The following is a 7,418-nucleotide window of genomic DNA, read 5'->3' as shown; positions in this document are numbered from 1 at the left end:
TGCATAGCTGTGACTTCAAAGAACCAGAACATACCAAAACGAAACTGACTGCCTGTGGCACTGCTAAGCGGAAATTTTTCTTTGGCTTCCAATATTCAGCCTGTCCTTTTGCCATTTTTTAAACAAAAGTTAACAATTCAGACATGTAACCATAATACATGTTAGGCAGCCTCTGGGATCCCTTGCATGTCATTGTGCATGCATTTGCGACTGCTGTATTTCTGCAATGCCTGCATTTCTGTTCTCTCTTTTCTACATTATAAGAGTTTTGTTTTCAGTGAAAGTGATGTTTTTGTGATTAGGAGCCAGTATACCATTGCTGCAAGCCTCCTTTTTCTTTCAGTGTTCCTTTAGCACTACTTGCAGGTCTACTGCAGGTCTTTCGTATTGCACTGTGAACAATTTTTTACCCATGCTTTTCATTAAGATTTGTGAAGCATGATGAGTTGTAGCGAATGAATTTGATTGCACCTGAAAACTTCAAACACAAATTGAGAGCCTGTAATTTCTCTTTCTGTGTTTTCTTTTTTTTTTTTGCTCACTGCGTGCTCTTTGCTATTTATGAATTTGACCACTTGCTTCACGAGGGAAGGCTCGAGGACGTTGAAGCTACTTTGAATGCCTGTCACTAGGCAGTTATAGCAGTCTCGTAGCTTACTGGGTGCATGAGGTATTTGAGGTTATTACTCCTTATCACCATAGACACCAGCAGGCTCAGCATATGTACCAAGGCATGCGGCTTCTTGTTGGTTGATCCCTTATCATTTATACTGTGCAGTTTGTTGAAAAATGGAAGCGTACAAGTTGACGCAGGAAATGAAACGCCATGCAGTCCTCATCGCACTGGCCGTGTGCCACAGCGACTTGGAAAGTGCCAACTTTCTGAATGTAGCGAAGCCTTTCATTAACAAAGTGCGGACAGAACTGATGTGCTGTGATGGTGACGCGGCATCTGTGGCGAAAAGGAAAAAGCACAGCCAGCGGTCAGACGTTGTCAGAATACCTGATTTTCTTCAGAGGATCGTGAGTGACAACCCAGAGAAGTCAATGCGGGCCATTGCAAAGGAGCTCGATGTCCAGAGTCAGCTGTCAGGCTTGCTGTGCAGGAAGAAGTGGAAGTGCAGGATGAAGGAAGAAGAAGTGGAGGTTTCCGAACGTCTGAAGCTAGCGCTCTTCCACTTTTCTGGATTTTATATCGCTGTGAACTATTTGTGATCTCGACATCCTTCGGGATGGCGGGCACACGACCCTTGCGCCCACCCGCCACCATCGAACAGGCTACAGCGTACTCGACGGGTCACCTTGACGTCGCGGACGTGGAGCTTCCAGACTCGGCAGATGACTCCACCGTGACTGAGATGGATTCGGACAACGGCTACACGCCTGTACAGTCGCGCCGCCTGAAAAGGAAGCTGCGCCGAACATCAGTAATGAGTGAGACACCAAAGAAGAATGCTGAAAAGCAAGGGATCTTTTCCGTGGCCTTCGTACCAACAACGGCAACGGCGAATCTGAATGTGATAAACAGACAGCACCTGACGCAGTTTTTCGACCAGCTGGTTCCCGGTGAAGTTGACGAAGTCAGAATTAATCCCTGGAAGAATGTCCTGACCGTAGATGTCAAATCCCAGGCTACAGTGGACAAGCTGAAAGGAATTGGTGCGCTAGGCAACATGCCGGTCCGTTCCTTTCTTGCACATGGGAAGAAGACTACTGCAGGTGTAATCAGCGACGTTGACCCCGAGATAAGTGAAAGCGATCTCTGCACGCTGATCAAATCTACGGCGCGCATTGTGGATGTTCATCGATTCGGCCGCTCAAAGTGCATTAAATTAGTCTTTGAAACTGAATCCCTCCCATCACACGTTAAAGTGGGCTATGTGAGACACCCAGTTCGGATGTATGTTCCAAGACCTGTTCAGTGCCACAAATGCCACAAGATCGGACATGTGAGCGCCGTTTGTCGAAACGAGGTCTCCTGCCGTCGATGCGGCGGTACGCATCCTCATGAAGCATGCGAGACGGAGACTGTCAAGTGTGCGAACTGCTCGGGTGCCCATGAATCGACGGCTAAGGACTGCCCTAAAATTCGGGATGAAAAACGTATACTAAAAAAGATGGTGAGAGATAACTCGACTCATCAAGAAGCGGCCGCGTCTATTCGTCGTCGCAAGCACCGTTCCCGACGCCGACACAAGGAATCGGAAGGCAAGCCTAGCCTGGATAAGTCAACTTCAGAGTTAACGTCAGCTCAGGTGCCACAACAGATTGAGTCTAATCCCGCTAAGAGTACTCTTGCTGTAATGTCGCAGACAGTGTCAGAGGCCAAGGATCCGACAGAGGCTGTTGTATTACCTACCGCCTCTGATGCTGAGTGGCCAGCTCTACCATCAAAGGCTAACGCCAGGCATAATCCCAGTTTGGTTGCCACACGTACTGAAAATTCCGACAACCCCGACAGCCAGCAGGTAAAAGAAATGCTGAAACAGCTAGTTCGTTCAATGCGGGTGCTGCTCTCCAGCATCAACACACAAACAGCAAAGTTTGCTGTTCAGTTTTTGGACGCATTTGAGCCGCTCTTGGCGGCATTGCAATAATTCACAATGGCGCAACAAACTAACCCCACCTCTGTGACGATGCACTTGCGCCGCAGTGTTGTGATGCAATGGAATGCTCGAGGCCTGCGTGGTCGGCTGAGTGACTTCCGACAGCGGGTACAGAAGTACCGCTTTCCTGTGATTGTGATCTGTGAGCCCAACATGCCGGCTGCTTTCCGCCTTTCTGGATATGTTCTGCTATGGTCTAGAGAAGCTAACGAAACAAGCAAAGTGCTGGTATGTGTACGCCAAGACATTGCGCACGTCCGCCATGCTCTGCAGCCCCACAACACGAACCACTACATTTGTTTGACGTTAACCCTGAAAGGACGAGTATGTTCTGTAATTGGCGCTTATATTCCACCGAGAAATGGCTTGGACAAATCATATCTATTTTCAATAATCCAGTGTTGTGCAGCTCCTCGTATTATTGTGGGGGACTTTAATGCTCACCACCCTCAGTGGGGTAGTGCAATAATGAGCAATAGAGGAAGAGACCTGGCAGACTTTATGCATACGCAAGATCTCGTCAATATAAACGACGGCTCACCGACGTTTCTACGCGGAACAACCTACAGCAGCTGCTTGGATGTGGCGTTTGTTTCCAGAAACCTCCATCCCTCCGTTTCTTGGTGTAGTGATGTGGAAACACATGGCAGTGATCACATACCAACGTACATATGCATCAAGTGGTTTGCACCTGCCACTTCACCTCGTGTGCAATACACAGACTGGCCCGCCTTTAGGGCAGCGGTGGAGACTTCCAGCGTGGACCTCCAGTCACCATCTCAAATAGAAGGACTCATTACTTCCTCTCTCAGTGAGAACACTCGCTATGTTAGTGTGCCGGTGTCAGTGTCCAGCATCGACGTGGAATTCGAGCGGCTTCGCGCGATCCGTCGGCGGGCTGAAAGGAAGTACAGAAGAACGAAATCCGCGCAAGATCTCGCACTTTCTCGCCGAGCTAGACGACAAGTTTTGCGTCACCTGGAGAGGTTAGGACGACAACGTTGGAGACAGTTCTGCTCATCACTGGATCCCCGTAAGCCCCTGTCGCATATCTGGCATGTTGCGAGAAGCTTGCGCACACCTCCGCAAGAAAGGCACCCTTTTCGTGCCCTGGCCCTTTACCAACGCCGCAATGAAGTTGACGTAGCTGAAGATTTTTGTAAAATGGTTGTGGGCACAAACCAGGCACAGTTACCAATTTCAGAGGTTTTTGCACCACCTTCGCCGAATGATCAATACGACGTGCCCTTTACAATAGCTGAATTAGACGCCGCTCTTGCTTCTTGTCGGCATTCATCTGCACCTGGTCCTGACGGGATTACATATTCAACCTTATCGAACCTAGGCAAGGATGGTAGAACTGCACTACTTAATTACTTCAATGATATATGGGCTTCTAGTACTGTTCCTGAACACTGGAAAATTAGCCGCCTGGTTGCTCTTTTGAAGCCTGGAAAGCCTCCTCTCGAACTTACCTCATACCGGCCAGTTGCCCTAGCAAGCTGTGTTGGAAAAGTTATGGAGCGCATGGTGCTGGCAAGACTTGAGTGGTATCTAGAGAGTAATGATCTTTATCCGAATATGATGACTGGATTTCGCCGCGGACGCTCTTCCATTGACAGCGTCATCGACCTTGTGGCGACAGTAGAACACGAAAAGCGTCACCGTCGACTAGTAGCTGCTGCATTTTTAGATATAAAGGGAGCTTACGACAACGTCCTCCATGAAGCTATTCTTGATGGACTTGACGACGTGGGAGTTGGTGGCCGACTGTACTTGTGGATTGTAAGCTATCTCAGCGGCCGCTCTGTTTACATGACTACGCCTGAAGGAGATACTACCCACTTTCAGGTCGGTCGTGGAGTTCCACAGGGAGGAGTTCTCAGCCCAACTTTATTTAACGTTGCGCTAATTGGCCTGGTGAGTGAACTGCCAACTAACATCCACATCAGTGCATATGCTGACGACATCTGCATCTGGGCCTCTGGTTCGACGCGCCCACAACTACGTGCGAGACTGCAACGAGCTGTGTCATCAACATCGATGTACTTACGGCGTCAAGGTTTATTTTTAGCGGCAGAAAAGTGTGCAGTGATAGCGTTTACGGGAAAATGTGTCAGCCGCTACCCGATTACCCTTCATGGAGTCGTAATACCATACGTCTCCAGGCACAGATTCCTGGGAGTAATTATTGACCACCGACTATCTTGGTCGAAACATATTGCTATGGTGAAGAAGAGGCTAATTAATTTTTGCCATGTACTTCGTTACATAGCTGGCATCAAATGGGGTCCAACTGAGCGCTCCTTAATACGGCTTTACGAGGCTCTGTTTGTTGGCTACATCCGGTACAGTCTCCCAGTACTTTCTAGTATGAGCATTTCCTGCTTGCGGACTTTAGAGAGCGTGCAAGCGCAGGCATTGAAAATATGTCTTGGACTGCCCAGATGCACCTCTAACAAAGGCACAATTGAAGAGGCACACGCTCGCCCAATGTCCATATACTTGTCACACGAACCACTTCGTGTATATTTACGAGCACTTACAAGACACCGTTTTCACCCACTCAGCAAGATTCTGGATGAGAGGCCGGACTGCAGTTTTACAACTGCACTCCGCTGCCATCAGTCGCAAGTACCGACAGGATATGCCCTCCCATATCGTCCCACCCAACCACCATGGACGATGGATAAACCTTTGGTGCACCTTCGTGTTCCCGGAATACTAAAAAAATCTATGGTACCAATTAGTGGACTCAAACAACTTACTCTGGCACACATCTGGTCAGAATATCCCAGTTATATTCACGTATACACCGATGGATCTGTGTCAGCACAGGCATCCGCTGCAGCTGTGGTCATACCAGCTCAGAAAACGACTCTGCATTTCCTTTTGGGACATAACTCTACATCAACCGCTGCCGAACTTGTAGCCATTCGGGAATCTATTCGCTATATATGTGGGGAACCACCTCAAAAATGGTGTATATTCACGGACTCGAAGACTGCATTACAAATTTTGGAAAACTTCTTACGCCACACTGCCTATCAGTCCCTGGCACTAAACATTACGGAGCTCATCACATCTGCCCAGCTGCAAGGCCACATGATAATGTTTCAATGGATTCCTGCCCACTGCGGCCTCCATGGGAATGAGCAGGCCGATGTTGAAGCGAAAAGCGCTCTCATCTGTGCCTTTTTCAAGAGCGGATACGACGTGTCTTCTAAAGAGTTGTATGAATATTGCTACAGCGACTTACTGGGCTCAACCAGACGCCCGACACATGCGTCTAAGAAAGCTTGATCGAACATTTAAATTTACTGTTCCGCGTGATATTCCGCGTCATCAGGCATGCTTGATACATCGACTTCGTTTAAACGTGGCTTTCACGCGCAAGTACTTACATTTAATTGAACAGATGGACTCACCGGAATGTTTAACTTGTGGCATCCCAGAGACTGTGGACCATGTATTATTGGTGTGCCCAGAGTATGCGAACGAAAGAAATGTGCTAGCTGCTTCCTTGAAGCATTTAGACAAGAGGCCTCTGTCGGAGGAACTGCTGCTGGGCGCTTGGCAGGACAAGGGGAAGGGCATCCAGGCAGTGCGCGCTCTTTGGCGTTATTTGAGCGCCAGTGGACTTGATTCACGTTTGTAAAGCAAGCTGCTGTGTCTGTATATATATTTCATATGCCTTCTCCCACATCGTCACCCATCATGACCTTCTTTCTTCTCTCCTTCCCCTTCCCCAGTGCAGAGTAGCAGGCCAGATTTGAATTATTCGGGCCAACCTCTCTGCCTTTTCCTATCAATAAATCCATCTATCTTGCTGTGCACGAGGACGTGAGGTACCATTTCTGTCATGAGGAGGGCGCAATTCTTTTCTGGTAAAGCTCGGGCGAATCGTCTGCTCTGGTCCAAGCGCTCGCTAGGCAAGCTGGAGAGCCTGGAATGTTCTTTTTTTTTTCTTTCAGATGAAAAGAACTTCGATCAAGACCAAAAAACTAATTGCCATAATGAAAGATGGCTTTACGGAAGCGCTAATGAGGTGCCGACAGCGATGCACACAAAATTTCTGTCTGTGATTGTGTCAGCAGCCGTCGGCAACAAGGGCCGCCACACTGTTTTGCAGAAGGACTCCGCTAATGCTGCCGAGTACGCGGAGGTGCTTGCCACTGTTGTGAAGCCCTGGACTGATACTATTTCGAAAGGAAGACCTTGTGTCTTTCAGCAATATTCGGCTCTCGCCCACACCGCCTGCGTCACCCAGGAGTGGCTGGCCAACAACTTCCAATAACCACATCACTCCCAACTTGTGGCCTCCTAGTTGTCCAGATTTGAATCCACTCGGCGTCGTTGAGAGAGAAGCCGACAAAAGGCCACATAGTACAAAACACTCTCTAAAGGTCGCCATTGCTAACTCAGTGGACAGTATCTCTAAGAACCACCTGATCCGTGCATGCAGCCATTTCCGAAGCCGAATTGAATTGGTTATTGCTGCATTCATTGAGTAATCTGAAAATAAACAGTAAGAGAAATATCTCCTAAAGTTTGGTGAATATATATATATTTTTGCGGGGATATTCTCTGCTTGAAGCCAACATTGCATCCTCAAATACCTCGCGCACCCGGTATATTGCAGGATATGTGGCTCGAAAAATCAGGCACAAATCAAAATGCAGTACTTATTCTGCGTATCTAATTTTGAGCAAATTATGCGTGCAAAAAAAAATGAAAATGAATTCATCTCAAATTTTGACCACCGAGGTCTTCTTCTCAAGCAAAAAAAAGTGTGTGGCAAAAGGTAGGGCC

The sequence above is a fragment of the Amblyomma maculatum genome, chromosome 1 (genome assembly GCF_055883805.1).
Source record: "Amblyomma maculatum isolate TAMU_Amacu chromosome 1, ASM5588380v1, whole genome shotgun sequence".
In the NCBI taxonomy this organism is placed as follows: domain Eukaryota; kingdom Metazoa; phylum Arthropoda; class Arachnida; order Ixodida; family Ixodidae; genus Amblyomma; species Amblyomma maculatum.
This window is presented reverse-complemented; position numbering follows the sequence as displayed.